This window comes from Carcharodon carcharias, chromosome 4 (assembly GCF_017639515.1).
Source record: "Carcharodon carcharias isolate sCarCar2 chromosome 4, sCarCar2.pri, whole genome shotgun sequence".
Classification (NCBI taxonomy): domain Eukaryota; kingdom Metazoa; phylum Chordata; class Chondrichthyes; order Lamniformes; family Lamnidae; genus Carcharodon; species Carcharodon carcharias.
The window spans coordinates 24,989,830-25,005,952 of record NC_054470.1 but is presented as its reverse complement, the minus strand read 5'-3'; the positions used below and the strand labels follow the sequence as shown (position 1 = coordinate 25,005,952).

Here is a 16,123-nt window from a genome sequence, read left to right as displayed (position 1 = left end):
GGGATGGTGTCCTTAAAGGAAGCGGGGTGTGAGGAGCTGTAGTCAAGGTAGCTGTGGGAGTCAGTAGGCTTGTAATGAATATTGGTGGACAGTCTATCACCAGAGATTGAGACAGAGAGGTCAAGGAAGGGAAGGGAAGTGTCAGAGATGGACCACGTGAAAATGATGGAGGGCTGGAGATTGGAAGCAAAATTAATAAATTTTTCCCAAGTCCTGACGAGAGCATCAAGCAGCACCGAAGTAATCATTGATGTACCGGAGAAAGAGTTGTGGGAGGGGGCCGGAGTAGAACTGGAACAAGGAATGTTCCACAAACCCCATACAGAAACAGGCATAGCTGGGGCCCATGTGGGTACCCATAGCCACACCTTTTATTTAGAGGAAGTGAGAGGAGTTAAAGGAGAAATTGTTCAGTGTGAGAACAAGTTCAGCCAGATGGAGGAGTGCAGTGGCGGATGGGGGATTGTTCGGGCCTCTGTTCGAGGAAGAAGCTGAGAGCCCTCAGACCATCCTGGTGGGGGATGGAGGTTTAGAGGGATTGGACGTCCATGGTGAAGTGGCAAGTCTGACATGTCCTCCTTCTTCCTTAACCGAGGTTTTCCACCCACGGTCGTTGACAGGGCCCTCAACCGTGTCCAGCCCATCTCCCGTGCATCCGCCCTCACACCTTCCTCTCCCTCCCAGAAACATGATAGGGTCCCCCTTGTCCTCACTTATCACCCCACCAGCCTCCGCATTCAAAGGATCATCCTCCGCCATTTCCGCCAACTCCAGCATGATGCCACCACCAAACATATCTTCCCTTCACCCCCCCCTCGGCGGCATTCCATAGGGATCGTTCCCTCTGGGACACCCTGGTCCACTCCTCCATCACCCCCTACTCCTCAACCCCCACCTATGGCACCACCCCATGCCCATGCAAAAGATGCAACACCTGCCCCTTCACGCTCTCCTCACTGTCCAAGGGCCCAAACACTCCTTTCAAGTGAAGCAGCATTTCACTTGCATTTCCTCCAACTTAGTCTACTGCATTCGTTGCTCCCAATGCGGTCTCCTCTACATTGGAGAGACCAAACGTAAACTGGGCAACCTCTTTGCAGAACACCTGCGGTCTGTCTACAAGAATAACCCAAACCTCCCTGTCGCTTGCCATTTTAACACTCCACCCTGCTCTCTTGCCTACATGTCTGTCCTTGGCTTGCTGCATTGTTCCAGTTAAGCCCAACGCAAACTGGAGGAACAGCACCTCATCTTCTGACTAGGCACTTTCCAGTCTTCCGGACTGAATATTGAATTCAACAACTTTAGATCTTGAACTCCCTCCTCCTCCTTCCCCACCCCTTTTCTGTTTCTTCCCCCTTCCTTTTGTTTTTTCCAATAGTTTATATAGATTTTTCTTTTCCCACCTATTTCCATTATTTTTAAATCTTTTATGCTCCCCCCACCCCCACTAGAGCTATACCTTGAGTGCCCTAGCATCCATTCTTAATTAGCACATTCATTTAGATAATATCACCAACTTCAACACCTCTGAGTTCTTTTGTTCTTTTGTCTGTGACATCTTTTGATTATCTGCTCCTATCTGCTTGTCCCTACAACCACACCACCCCCCTCCACTTCTCTCCCCCCACCCAACAGCCCCACCTTAAACCAGCCTATTTTTCACCCCTCTCCTTGGATTCACCCAGTTCTGCTGCAGGGTCATGAGGACTCAAAACGTCAACTCTTTTCTTCTCCACCGATGCTGCCAGACCTGCTGAGTTTTTCCAGGTAATTCTGTTTCAGCAGAACATAGAGAGAGTTGCCTGCTCTGATTAGACCACATCTCGAGCACAAAGTCAGGGTCTGTTGCCAAAGACATAAAGGAGGAAACAAGACAGAAACAAAGAAAAGAGCACATTTTCAAACTAAATCACCGTTTTAGGACAAAGCTCAAATAATTAAAAGTCAAATGTGGGGTAATTAAGAAATCCTTCTTTGTCTAAAAGGCTCCATTTTCTAAACTGATGCAGAGCTTTGACAAGAAAGTACATTTCAGTAAACTCAAGCATGGAGGTAAACATTGTCCACATTCAAATTCTCCAAAATGCACTTTTGTTGCTTAAAGCTCTTCACTAGGAATATGAATTGCACCCCAGAGGACTTTACATTTAAAATGCACTTCCAAAGTAGGTTAGTGGATGTCCAAACCCTGACAACATTTTAGAAATTGTTGGATACTTGAGTATTGCTGAAAGAACACGGCATGTTGAAGCTTTATTTTTCCATCAGGACAGTTGTAAGAATACCAATATAAGGAGAACGCAACAATTTATACTGTATGAGTACAAACTGTAAATTGTTACAGTATAACAATTTATACTGTAGTGAGTCCACTAAGTGGATTCAGAGTCCACCTGCCAGTCAATCGGCCCCCTCTTCTCATACAGTATAAATTGTGTTCCCCTTATATTGGTATTCTTGCAACTGTCCTGATGAGTACAAGCTTTGACATGTCTCTTTTTTCAGTAATACTCAAGTTCTGTACTACCAAATGAGTATCAGTTGGATACAGTGATGGAGCAATGTAGGGTATTTATAGTTGAATTTTCTTTTTATTTGTGGGATGTGCAGATCACTGGTAAAGCCAGCATTACTACCCATCCCTAACTGCCCTCAAGAAAATGGTGAATTATATTCTAGAATTGCTGCAGTTTGTGTAGTGAAGATACTCCACAGTGCAGTTCAGGAGGGAACACCAGGACTTTCACCCAGTGAAGGAATGGTAAAATATTTCCAAGTCAGGATAAATTGTGGTCTACAAGGGAACTTGCACCTGTTACACTTGTTCTACTCAGTGCTGAGGTTGCAGGCTTGGAGCACTGCTGTCAATAAGTCTTGGGGAATTGCTGCAGCACATCTTGTAGGTGGTATACAGGGCAGCCGTGGTGCACCAGTGGTGGAGGGAGTAAATATTTAAGGTAATGGATGGTGTCAAGCATTGATCATCAAGCATTGATCATCAAGCATTGATCATCAATATCTTCCATCATTTTGCTGATGATTGGATAGCAATTGGCTAGATTGGATTGGTCCTGCTTTTTCTGGAAAGGTCATAACAGAGAAAATTTTCCAATTAATCGGATGGGTGGCAGTGTTGTATCTTTACTGCAACAGCTTGGTTAGGGGTGCAGCTAGTTCTGCAGCATAAAGTCTTCAGTATTACTGCCAGGATGTTACCAGTGCCCACAGCTTTTATTGTTATCTAGTTCATTCAGCCATTTCTTGATCTTAAATTGATTGAAAAATGGCATCTGTGATGTTGGGGACCTCAGGATAAGGCAGAGATGAATCATCCACACTGCAACCATCTTCAGCCAAAAGTGCAAACACTTCAGCCTTGTCTGTGGCACATTGCTTTTCTTTTTTTTTAAGATCACTGATGGGCAAGCAGAGACCTGTTACTTGCAATTCCTGGGTTACATGGGTGCTTCAGGACACCTCATGCATCTTGGGGGAGCATGGCTGTCGGAGGTTTCTCCAGTTGTTTCACCTCAAGATTAGGGTTCCCAAGCTTGAGAGCAGCTGTAATTACTGTGGAGCAGAGAGGCTGAGTATTTCCTGGATTATGCATTGCAGGAGTGGCCATCCCATAGGCAGATTGAGTTCAAACAGTAGATAGGTGGTCATCTGGAAGTCTAGGAAAAGGCAGGAAGTGCAGGAATCTTGAGGTATGTGTCACTCTCAAGCCAGTACTCAGCTGGAGACTGCTGGAAGTATTGACACCTTGAAGTGGAGGCCAGACCAAGAGACTGCACAAGAGGAAACAGCAAAGAATAGAAATGCAGTTGTTATAGGAGATTTCATAGTCAGGCAGACAGACAGACAGACAGGCATTTCTGTAACCATTGTGAGGCCTGCATGTTGAGTTTCCTCCCTGGTGCCATGGTAAAGGACATCACCAAAAAGGTGCAAAATATTCTTAGAGTAAAGGCAGTGAGACAGAAGTTGTGGTACATGCCAGTACCAACATCATAGAAGGCAAGTACTGAGGTACTACAGTCAGACTTTTAGCAGTAGGGATGGAGTTAAAAAGTAACACCTCAAAGATAAAAATCTCTGGATTACCCCCAGTACATGCACCAATGAGAGTAGAAATAGGAAGATAGGGAAGACCAATGTGTGGTTTGAGGCATGGTGCAGAAGGGAGGGCTTCAGATTCTTAGGGCATTGGAGCCAGTTCTGGGACAGGAGGCACTATTCAAAATGGATGGGTTGCACCTTACCAGAACTCAACCAATGCCCTCGCAGGGAGGTTCGCTCGTATAGTTGGGGAGGGTTTAAACTAAATTGTCAGGAGGATGGGCATCCGCATATAGAATTAGAAAAGAAGAATAAAGGTGCATAAAGAAGCAAAGTGTTGGGTTGTACTAGAAAAGGAAGTAGTACCAAGTTAGATAGCAGATTAAGAAAGACTATGAGGAATACAATGACAGGTTCAGAAAGCACATATGTAAGCACACAGCACCGTAAATACAGTTTGTGAGCCAAAAGCACAAATAGCCACGTGGGCACACAATGTCATGGGTTAAAAAATGGTGGGGGCTGGGTCCTTAATATTCCAAGGACCCAAAGTATTCAAAAAGGATAGTGGCAGAACTGATTAAAGATGACATTGTAATGTTGGAACATAAGGAAATGGAGCCAGGAGTAAACCATATGGCCTGTCGAGTCTGATCTGCCAGATTTCAGCCTCAATTCCACTTTCCTGTCCGTTCCCCATATCCCCCAATTCCCTGAAACACCAAAAATCTGTCCATCTCAGCCTTAAATATGCTGCATTCAATGATGCAGCATCCACAACCCTCTGGGGTAGAGAATTCCAAAGTTCACAAACCTGAGTAAAGGAATTTCTCCTCACCTCAGGCCTAAATGGCCAGCTCCTTATTCTGAGATGGTGTTCTAGATTTCCCCAGCTAGGGAAAACCGCCTCTCAATGTCTACTCTGTCAAGCCCATTCAGAATCTTGTACGCTTCAATATGAGCACTTCTTATCCTTCTAAACTCCAGAGAATATAGGCCCAATTTACTCAGTTTCTCACAAGAGCAGCCCTCTCATCTCAGGGACCAACCTAGTGAACCTATCAACATCTTGGGGGTTACCAGTGACCAAAAACTGAACTGGACTAGCCATATAAATACTGTGGCTACAACAGCAGGTCAGAGGCTAGGAATCCTGCAACGAGTAACTCACCTCCTGACTCCCCAAAGCATGCTCATCATCTACAAGGCACAAGTCAGGAATGTGATGGAATGCTCCCCACTTGCCCGAATGAGTGCAGCTCCCACAACACTCAAGGAATTTGACACCATCCAGGATGACATAGCCTGCTTGATCAGCCCCCCATCCACAAACATTCACTCCGTCCACCACCGACACACAGGGGCAGATGTACACCAACAACAAGGCGTACTGCAGAAACCCACCAGGGCTCCTTCAGTGACACCTTCCAAACCCACGACCACTGCCATCTAGAAGAACAAGGGCAGCAGAAACATGGGAACATCACCACCTGGAAGTTTGCCTCCAAGCCACTCACCATTCTGACTTGGAAATATATCACCGTTCCTTCACTGTTGCTGGGTCAAAATCCTGGAACCCCCCTCCCTAACAGCACTGTGGGTGTACCTACACACCACATGGACTGCAGCATTTCAAGAAAGCAGCATACCACCACCTTCTCAGGAGCAATTAGGAATAGGCAATAAATGCTGGCCTAGGCAGCTAAGCCCATATCCCTTGAAAGAATAATTTTAAAAAACTTTCCCTGTCCTGCTCCAATGCAAGTATATCCCTCCTTAAATATGGAGACCAAAATTGCAAATAGTATTCCAGCTGTGGTATCAAAGACCTGAAAGAGGATGACCTTCAACAGCAAGGACAGAATCCATTTGGAAATCTTCTTACTGGGGGTATTCAGCAGGCCTCCAAATGGTGAGAGATAGATAGAAAAGCAAGTCTGTAGGAAAAAAAATCACTAAGTGTAGAAGAAATATACAGTTGTGATATTGGGAGACTATCTTAATCGAGATTTAGATAAATTAATGTTAGGGTAATAGGTAAGGAACAAGAGGAATGAGAGGAATTTCTGAAATGTGTTCAGGAGAACTTCCTTGACCAGTATGTTCTCAATCGGACTAGGGAAGAAGGCATTACTGGATCTGGTGTTGGGAAATGAGATGAACCAAGTGTTTGTGTTGGAATATTTGGGTGATAGTGATCATCATAAACTTTAGATACATAAGGGAGAAGAGCAAGGAACATTCTAAAGTGGAACCTTTGACCTAGAAGCATGTAAAGAAAATTTTAATTTCTTTTAAATGTCTGTGGAATCTGTGATTGTTTTTAAGAATGTTTGAAAGGTCTTGTATCAATTATAAAGGAATCAATTGTAACTTTCTTGGATAATAAAATGTTGGCCCATGTGACCTGGCAATCCTTGACTAACAAGGAGGAAGTTAAGAAAGAAGCCGTGTGGCTGGCAAACAGAAAGGAAAGCCGCAAAAAAGCTGGAGGGTGAAGGTGATCTGCACAAAGAGAAAGCAGACAGAGACAGAAAGAGGAACACAGAATTCTTGAGAAGAAGCAGCAAATCACTCTTGGGAAGCGGTAAGTTTTTCTGTTTGACAGAAAAGGAGGCAGGGGCTCATGGAGGTACTGTGCAAGCTGGCTAAAAAGATCCAAAACCTAAAAAGCTGTGAGAATAGCACAGAGCTGCTAAAGAGCTGGGCATTTTCCCAGAAGTGGCCAAACCATGAACCAGGGTGTTACTGGTTGGTCGGCTGAAATGGAAATCTGGAAAGCTACACCACTAGGATGGTCCTGCCCCAAGGTAGAAGGGGGTCATAGAGGTATGCCTTACTGACGATAATCCTCCTTTGAAACTCAAAGGTGAAAGCTGGTTGTCGGACAACAATCCTGACTACCTGGTACTTGTGTACCACGACAGATGACCATCTCCAACAAGAGAGAATCCAACCATCTCCATCTCCCCATGACATTCAATGGTATTACCATTGCTGAATCCCCCCACTAGCAACATCCTGGGGGTTAACATTGACCAGAAACTGAACTGGACCAGCCACACACTGTGGCTACAAGAGCCGGACAGAGACTCAATTCTACAGCAAGTAACTCACCTCCTGACTCCCCAAAGCCTGTCCATCATCTGCAAGGCACAAGTCAGAGTGCAATGGAATACTCTCCACTTGCCCGGATGAGTGCAGCTCCAACAATTCTCAAGAAGCTCGACACCATCCAGGACAAAGCTGCCCACTTGACTGGTACCCCGTCTACCACCTCCAACATCCACTCACTCAATCACTGATGCACGTTGGCAGCAGTATATACCATCTACAAGATGCACTACAACAACTCACGAAGGCTTCTTCGACAGCACCTTCCAAACTCATAACCTCTACGACCTAGAGGCACATGGTTAGCAGGTGCATGGGAACGCCATCATCCGCAAGTTCCCCACATGCCATTCTCACTTGGAATGAAATCGCTGTTCCTTCACTATTACTGGGTCAAAATCCTGGGACTCTCTCCCAAACAGTACATGGACTGTACCGGTTCAAGGTGGCTTACCACCAAGGACCACTAGGGATGGGCAAGAAAAATGCTGGCCTAGCCAACGATACTCATATCCCAACACACCCTGCATGAATACTGTAGAACTGTGTAACTACGTAGTGCATGTTTGTGTGGGGAGTGATGTGAATGCTTGTGGCTGCAGAACATGTATATTTGTTGTATCACTTAAAGTGAAATTTATTTGTTTATTTGAAATATCATTTACCTAATGGCATGTGTACTTTTCATTGGTTAGGACTTGTTATAGTAAAAGCTACAAAAAGTGAAATCTTGTTGGTAATTTCTTCATTCCAGGGTCACACAGTAAATTTGGTTACTTTGTTTATAGTTCCCACATAGGAAGAGGGCTAACCTCATAAGAATAAGAGGAGAATCCAACCAGGGTAAAATGGAATCAAAGACTGACAGGAAAAACTGCAATGAAACAATGGATGATCTTTAAGGAGAAGTATAACATGAAAACTAGGTACGTTCCAACAAGGGGAAGAAGCAAAGCTAGGACTCTTTTAATGATGAGGGAGATAGAGAATATGAACAAACAAAAAGAAAGAGGGTGTATAATGCATGCCTTTTGTACTCTTCTACCAAGGACCAGGCCAAGTTGAGATGGGAAGTGAAGAGGAAAATGAGACTGGCATAGAAAGAACAGAATGGCAGTTAACATAAGAGAACCCAAAAGCCTTCTACCAGTATATGAGTGATAAGCAAGCAGGTGGCAAGAGGCAGGGTGGAGCCAATTAAAGACAAATAGGGTAATATGCGCTTACAGACGCTGGGGAGGGCTTGGCCTAAATAGCCAAGTGGTTATGGTACTGAGGTTGTAACCCCAAGATCAAGAGTTCAAATCTCACAATGGCAAACTATGAAACAATGTAACTTCATCTGAATAAACAGATGGAAACGGGTTTGTACTCGAAAGAGTAACAGATGCCGGGGAGCTTGGCGCCGTGGCTTAGTTGGTTAAAGCAGTTGTCTAGTAAACAGGCAAGCCTGAGTTCGAATTTCAGTGGTTCTTCTGCATGATTGGCTTGGCCTAAATAGCCAAGTGGTTATGGTACTGGGTTTGTAACCCCAAGATCAAGAGTTCAAATCTCACAATGGCAAACTATGAAACAATGTAACTTCATCTGAAACAGATGGAAACAGGTTTACTCAAAAGAGTATCAAGAGTTCAAATCTCACAATGGCAAACTATGAATCAATGTAACTTCATCTGAAACAGATGGAAACGGGTTTGTACTCGAAAGAGTTACAGATGCCAGGGGTCGGCTACTAAAGCAAGGAGGTGTGGAGGTGGTGGAAGGGCTTGCCTTAATGTCCCAATCTTCTCTAGATATAGAGAGAGGCCAGAGGAAATGTGACACCCAAATTCAAGAAAGAGTGTAAGGGCATTCCTAGTAAATACAGGCTATTCAGTTTAACATCAATTGTGGGTAAAATCTTAGACATAACAAACAAGGGGGGGAAAAAAAAATCAACAGGTACAGGAGATGTTTGATTTAACAAAGGAGAACCAGCATGGATTTTAGAAGGCAGACCGTGCTTGACTAATCTGATTGAATTGTTTGGTGAAGTAACAGAGAAGATAGATGATGGAAATGCAATATAAGTTGTCTACGTGGATTTTAAGAAACTGTGTGACGAAGTACCATAAAAAAGGCTTGCTAACAAAACTGAAGCTTGTGAAATGAGGGGGTTAGTGTCAGCTTGGATCCAAATAGGCTTAAGAACTGAAAACAGTGAGTAGTGGTAAATGGTTGTTTTTTTCCCCAGACTGGAGCATGGTGGACAGTGATGTTTCCAAGGGACAGTGTAGGAACAACTACTTTTTTTGGTGTATATAAATAACTTGGGACATTGGAGAACAAAATAAAACCTCAAAATGTGATGACGATACCAAACTTGGCACCAATTGACTACAACAGGACATAGATATGCTAGCATAACAAACAGACAAGCAGCAGATGGAATTTAATACAGAAAGTGTTTGGTGATGCATTTTGACATAAGGGATAGTGTTAGGAAATAGAGACAGTTTAAGTAAGTTATGTTTGCATTTGTGGATGTTAGGAATTAATTTTAGCTTTAATGTTTAAAGTTGATTTGTATTTCTGTATCAGTGTGTTAAGAAAGGTCAAATTGAGATTTAGTTTCACTTTAAAAGGTGGCTGCATTTCTAATGAGTGTTTTAGGACTGTGGCAACTAAATTAAACAAACAAGAGTAGAGAAACTGGGCTATTGCCAAGCAACAGGGGTCCAGAGAGGCAGATCCCTCCCACAGACATACCCAAGAAAAACTACTGAAACAGCAGTTTTGAGTTCAGTTTGAAACCAGGACTCGAGAGACTGGAGACTGGACACTGGAAGGGGAACTGCAGAGTGGGAGATTTTCCAAAAGAGCTAAAAAGTTCCCAAGGCCAAAGGAGAGAGACAGAAACATGGAAAAGTCCCAAGCAGACCTTCTAGTCAAAGAAGGACAGGAACCTGGAAACAGTCCTGTGAATGAAGTTAAGAGTGAGGGGTAAGGAGAATGGCTCCAACTTCAGATTTAGAGAGACAAAAGCTGCAGAAAGCAGATTTAAAGCGAGAAAAGCTTGCAAGAGGCAAGAAGGTCCAAAGAGACAGCTGAAGGTCTACAACTCTTTGCTTTGGGCATGTGAAGTTGTGGTATACTGTTGACAGCCGAGTCAGTGAGAGAGAGTGCATTGAAGACAGCTTGAATGCATGTGATGACCCAGGGAAGAGGAACATCGGAAGAGAGTTCGAAACCCTGGAGGTGAACCCTTGTGGAAGGCATCTGAGAGAAAGCGTTGGTTGGGAGAAAATTCCAAGGCAAGTTCTTGGAAAGTGGAGATTGGAAACCCTCGTGTGAAAGATGGAATGCAGTGAGACCAGTTGGCTCACGGTGTGACAAGTGTCTGGGGGGAGTTGAGAAGAGATCCAGAGTGTCTGATTGAGGTGGCATCTATCACTTGGTTTCAGAATGTGGTGCGTTTGACCACAGGATGCAGAATTGGTTTACATGAACTGTGTATTTACTGTGAACATTAGAGCATAAGATAGCTTTGTAACTTGTGTTATCCATACAAATCTGTATATATCTGTAAAAAGGTATAGTTGTGGGTGAAGGAGTATTGTAATATAATTCATCTTTTCTTGTTTAATAACTGGTTTACGCTTCTGTTAAAAAGTTCATTAGCTGGGTCCGGTGACTCTGTTCAGTTACCCCCTCTTTGTATTTAAACAAACAAATAAGTTAAGATCTATCAAGCTGGGTTCCACCCAAAGATTGGGCTTGTCCAGTGATAACCTCAGCTGGGGATCATAACAATAGGGAGAAACAACATAGACTTGGCACAGTTCTGAAGTGTGTGCAGGGGCAGCAGAACCTGGGGGTTCATACATATATATATTCGTCACTCTTTAACGTTGCAGAGTTAATGGGCTAGTATTCACGTTTAGAGTCTGGAATTTTGTTTTAACATTGTTTCACGCCAGGTCTGACATAAGATTGTGACACCCATTTGGCACCATTATGGAGCTGACTCCTGCTCCCAAACCTCCCGGTTGCTGCCAACCCTTACTTCTGCAACCCTCCAACTCAAAGCTGCTCTTCATGCCTCTTGCCACTAATCACCCAAGCCCTCGCCACAGTGTGGGTTCAGGAGAGGGAAGCGGCAAATGGGAGCAGGATGTCTGATGACTGGGAGAGTGACGGAGCGAGAGAGACAGCGAGCCAGAGGTTTGGGGAGCAGGATTTTTGGTGAAATAAGTTAGTATATTTCCTTTAAATTTATTTTAAAAGTTGTTTGATTTATGAATATAGAAATTTAGCTAAGTATTTTAACTTACAGGGTATTATTATGGATATGATTGGGGGGGTTAATTTAAACAGGACTAATTTCTCCTCTCACAACCCGTCCATGAACAGAAAGGCGTTTTGATTTGCTTCTCCCTTTATAAGAGGTGGCATATTCCCCAGCCCCATTGTTTTGGTGTGATCCAATTTTCACTAATAACCCCACAGCAAACTTGAGATAGGATGCACTCAAAGGATTACTTTATTTAGACACACTCAAAATGTGAGAGGCAGGTCGCAATGTTGCCCCTTTGCATTCATACAGTAAAAAGATGGATAAAGAAAAGAAAGATTTACAGGGCAAAGACAACAGAAAATAATTGTTTCACATGAGTTCCAGAGTCCCAAATCAAAGTACAATGAGGTAATCCTTCACAGAGGTCAGCGGGCTGAAAACCGATGCTGGTTCATTCATTTTTCTGGTGGTGTGGATTTCACACGATAAGGTAGGCATGCAGAGATGAATCAGTCTTGTAGGTGATAGCACAGAAGTTCCAGCCCAGTGTAGATGGGGCCAGAGACTCGACCTGGGCAGAGTCCCTTTTCTGGTGAGTCTCCTTGTAGGCTGGTAAACAGCAGACTGAGTATGCAGTACAGCAAAGGAATATAACTGGCTCCACAAGCAAGACGTCCATGTTAAATGACTCCCACCTCTCCACATTCTCTTTGACAAGGGCTAAATATCCCTTATCTGGGTCCTCAAGATGGTTGAGACATTTAACCATCAAGAATTGAACAGAAGGTTATGGGGCCCTTTGTTCTAGCAGACAAGTAAACTCTGGTTGGCTAACATGGGTTAGGAAATGCAGATGGCCTTTGTACAGTTCTCTTTGAATTTAGTTTGTGCAGCCCACAGGTTAGTGTCTCCTCAGAGCTAACAAGGTGAGAGTTTACCTAATATTGCCAGACTGCTTATTTCGTTTGAGGGTCACAGACAGACAAAGCTTCAGCCATTTTATAAGGTCCTTGTCCAATTTTTAAAATTTTAGGAATAACCTTAAGTGAGGATTAACTGTATTAAATACAAAAGCAGTGAAGTTACGCTGATCCTTTAAATATTTTTGATTAGGCCAGAATTAGAATATTATGCCCAGTTCTAATCACCACATTTACAAAGAATGAGAGTCCTTGGAAAGAGTGCAGAGGAGACTTACCAGAATGGCTCCAGGGATGAGGGATTTTAGCCACAAAGTTAGGGTTGACAAGCTGGGTTTGATCTACTTGGAGCAATGCAGATTTGATAGAGGCATACAATATCAGTATACAACATCATGACAGGTTTAGATCAGACAAAGAAAAGTTGTTCACATTAGCTAATGGTACAAGGTCATAGGGACACAAATTTAAGGCTTTGGTCAAGAGATATAGGGGAATGCAAGGAAGAACACTTTTTATGCAGCAAGTGGTAATGACCTGGAACTCTGCCTACAAGCGTGGTGGCGGAAGCAGAGACAATCAATGATTTCAAAAGGAAATTAGATAGGCACTGAGGGGAATAAACTTGCAGGGCTATAGAAATAGAGCAGGGAAATGGGACTGATTGGAGTGCTCCAGTGAGAGCTGGCATGGACTAAGGGCCTCTTTATGTGCCATAATGACACTATATGCTAGGTTCTGCCATCATTGAGGATGGGTTGCTCATGAAGTCTCCTTCTTCCATTAGTTGCTCAACTGACCACTACTAATCATGACTGGATGTCACAAAACTTTGATCTTATCTGTTAGTTATGGGATCACTTAGTTGTGACTGCAGCACACAGCTTCTGTTGTTTAACATGCATGTTCTCCTGGGCAGTAGTTTCATCAGGTCTCATTTCTAACTATATCCTGGCATGCTTTCTCCAATAATGCTAGAAATTGGGGATATGCCGGGCCACGAGGTTACAGATTGTTATGGAATATAATTCTGCTGCCTTTGATGGCCCATGGAACCTCATGGATGTCCAGTTTTAAAATGCTAGATCTGCTCCAAATTTATCCCATTTAGTACAGTGGTAGTACCAAACAATAGAAGGTGGCCTCAGCATGAAGATGGAACTTTGTCTCTACAAGTCATCTTCATGACTATATCACTGTGTCGCCGTTGTTGGTGAGTCTATCCTGACAGAGGGACAGGACACACTGAAGAATGAGATGGCTGGGACATTGGGTGAGAGGTACAGTTCTGTGGGTATGACCATGGCAGGCTGTTGCTTGACTAATATTGGCACAAATCTCAAGATGTTAGTGAGGACAACTGAACTAAATATGCCTTTGTCACGCCCAGGTTGATCATCCCATTTTATTCTTCTTCGACCTTTTCATAGCAGTTTGATACAACCGAGTGGCTTGCTGTGTCATTTCAGAGGGCAATTAAGAGTCAACTACATTGCTGTGGGTCTAGATTGACAGGTAGGCCTGGCTAGATAAAGACAGCAGATTTCCTTCCATAATGGACATGGTGAACCAGATGGATTTTTACAACAATCTAGAAGCTTCACAGTCATCATAACTGATACCAACTTGTTATTCCAGATTGAATTTACAATGCCCAACTGACATGATGGATTTGAACTCAAATCTCTGGATTATTAGTCCAGGTCTCTAGTTTACTCATGCAGTAGCTTAATTACTATGCTATGATTCACCAAAATATTTGAAATAGCCAATAGCTTCTCCATCTGTATTTATTTTATAATTTTGTTATGCAATGTTAAACCTATTGGCCTTTTAAAATGTGATTATGTTCTCTAACATAAAAGCTGAATTCAGTTGATTTATATGCATCTGTAAATGTTTCTTTATTGCCATATATTAATCATGTACCAACTCACATTATCTACAATCGCATAGTCAACATCCACATCAAAAGGAGTGACAGAAGGAAAGAATGAATGACTTGCATTTATATAGCACCTTACAGAACCTTGGAACATCAAAACTCTTTACAGCCAATGAAGTAGTTTTGTATTGCAGTCAGTTGTATTGAAAGGGGTAGTCACTGTTGTAAAGTAAAAGCAAAACGGTTGCAAACGCCGTGCTGTAGAAAGTCATGACTACCCAAGAGCACTCAATGAAAAAAGAGTCACTAGTAGAATTTTGTAGTTGCAGTGTTTAATGCTTTTTGTTCCACATAAAATGTATTTTTCAACAGGGTCAAGGACAAAATAAAATTAGAAATTGTTGTTTACAATCACTTAATGTTTATATTGTATTCCTCTGACCACAATTTAATGGGGGCATTAACAATTTATTTTAAATGGGTTAATGGGTTTATGGGGCTAAGGACATGGTTGGCAAGGCTAATGAGATAGTATTGCTGTATGATTATTGTATGAACATAGAATAACCAACCAGTTGGATTGTTGTAAATGTTTAAATTTTCACTAGGAATCAACCAATATTGGATATGTCCAACAAAAATTATAACAAACTTATGTCCCATTCTGCTTTCAGTTCAACTTGTTATCTTCAAGTGTCATCAACCCTACATCTAGGGCTGCTTTGAACAAAGTCAGCTTTTTGGATCATTCTATAAGATCATAAGAAAAGAGTAGGCCATTCAGCCCACTCTGCCATTCAATAAGATCATGGCTCATCTGATTGTGGCCTTAGCTCCATTTTCTTGCCTGTCTGTCCCCATAGCCCTTAACTATTGTCAATCAAAAATCTGTCTAACTCAACCTAGAATATATTCAATGACCCTGCCTCCACAACTCTATGGAAGAGAATTCCGAAAACTACTAAAAGAAAATCCTTCTCAGTCTTAAATAAAAAAGGAACTGTGCCCACTAGTTCTAGATTCCTCCACAAGAGAAAACATCCTCTCAAAATCCACTGTCAAGCTCCTCAATCTTATGCTTCCGTAAGATTGCCTTTCATTCTTCTAAACTCCAATGAGTATAGGCCCAACTAGCACAACATTTCCTCATAAGATAGCACCTTCATCCCAGTAATCAGCCGAGTGAACTTTTTCTGAACTGCTTCCAATACAATCTAAGTTCACATGTATGAATTGAGCATAAGATACGTGCTTCCAGCAACCTGAATACTAGTCAAGCTTGCAGAAGTACTAATTCCCAGATATTTTGTCATAATATTTCATTGCAAACAAATCCTTCCAATGCATTCCCTAAGGGTGAAGTCATGCTGCTTTACATAAAGTATGCACAACCATAAGCGCACACTTAAAAGCAAAAATAAGCTTTTCCTGCTTTATGCTGGCCCAAGGACATTACGGACTGCTTAAACCATTCAGCAGCCCGTGTCCCTTATCTGGCAATAGAATATTAAGTATCAATGAAAGATTTTTTAAAAACATATACTACTTGCCAGTTAAACGGTCCACTCCAATCAGAACTGCAAAACAACGATTTATATTTTCCAGTGATCTGACAGAACCATAACAACTCTGTAGCCATAATGACAGCAATAACACCACAAAGATAAATAACTGCAAAGAAGAAAGCACAACACTCAGCGAAAATGAAAAAGAAACATTTCAGGCTGTATAAATCACCAATCCTTGGTTTCAAAGTTTACAACTCGGATTATATGCCATTCTTCTACTAACTAGCCAGTAACAAGTTTGAAGAGAATATTTATGCGCGCTTGTTTTTCTTCAATCGATCTAGTAGCTCAATTTTAT

General features: G+C 42.5%; 1 protein-coding gene across 7 annotated transcripts in view; it reads right to left on the bottom strand.

The window, feature by feature from the left end:
• vps13a (vacuolar protein sorting 13 homolog A) overlaps window positions 1-16,123 on the bottom strand; it is a 524,014-nt gene that overhangs the window by 507,066 nt on the left and 825 nt on the right. The window lies entirely within an intron of this gene.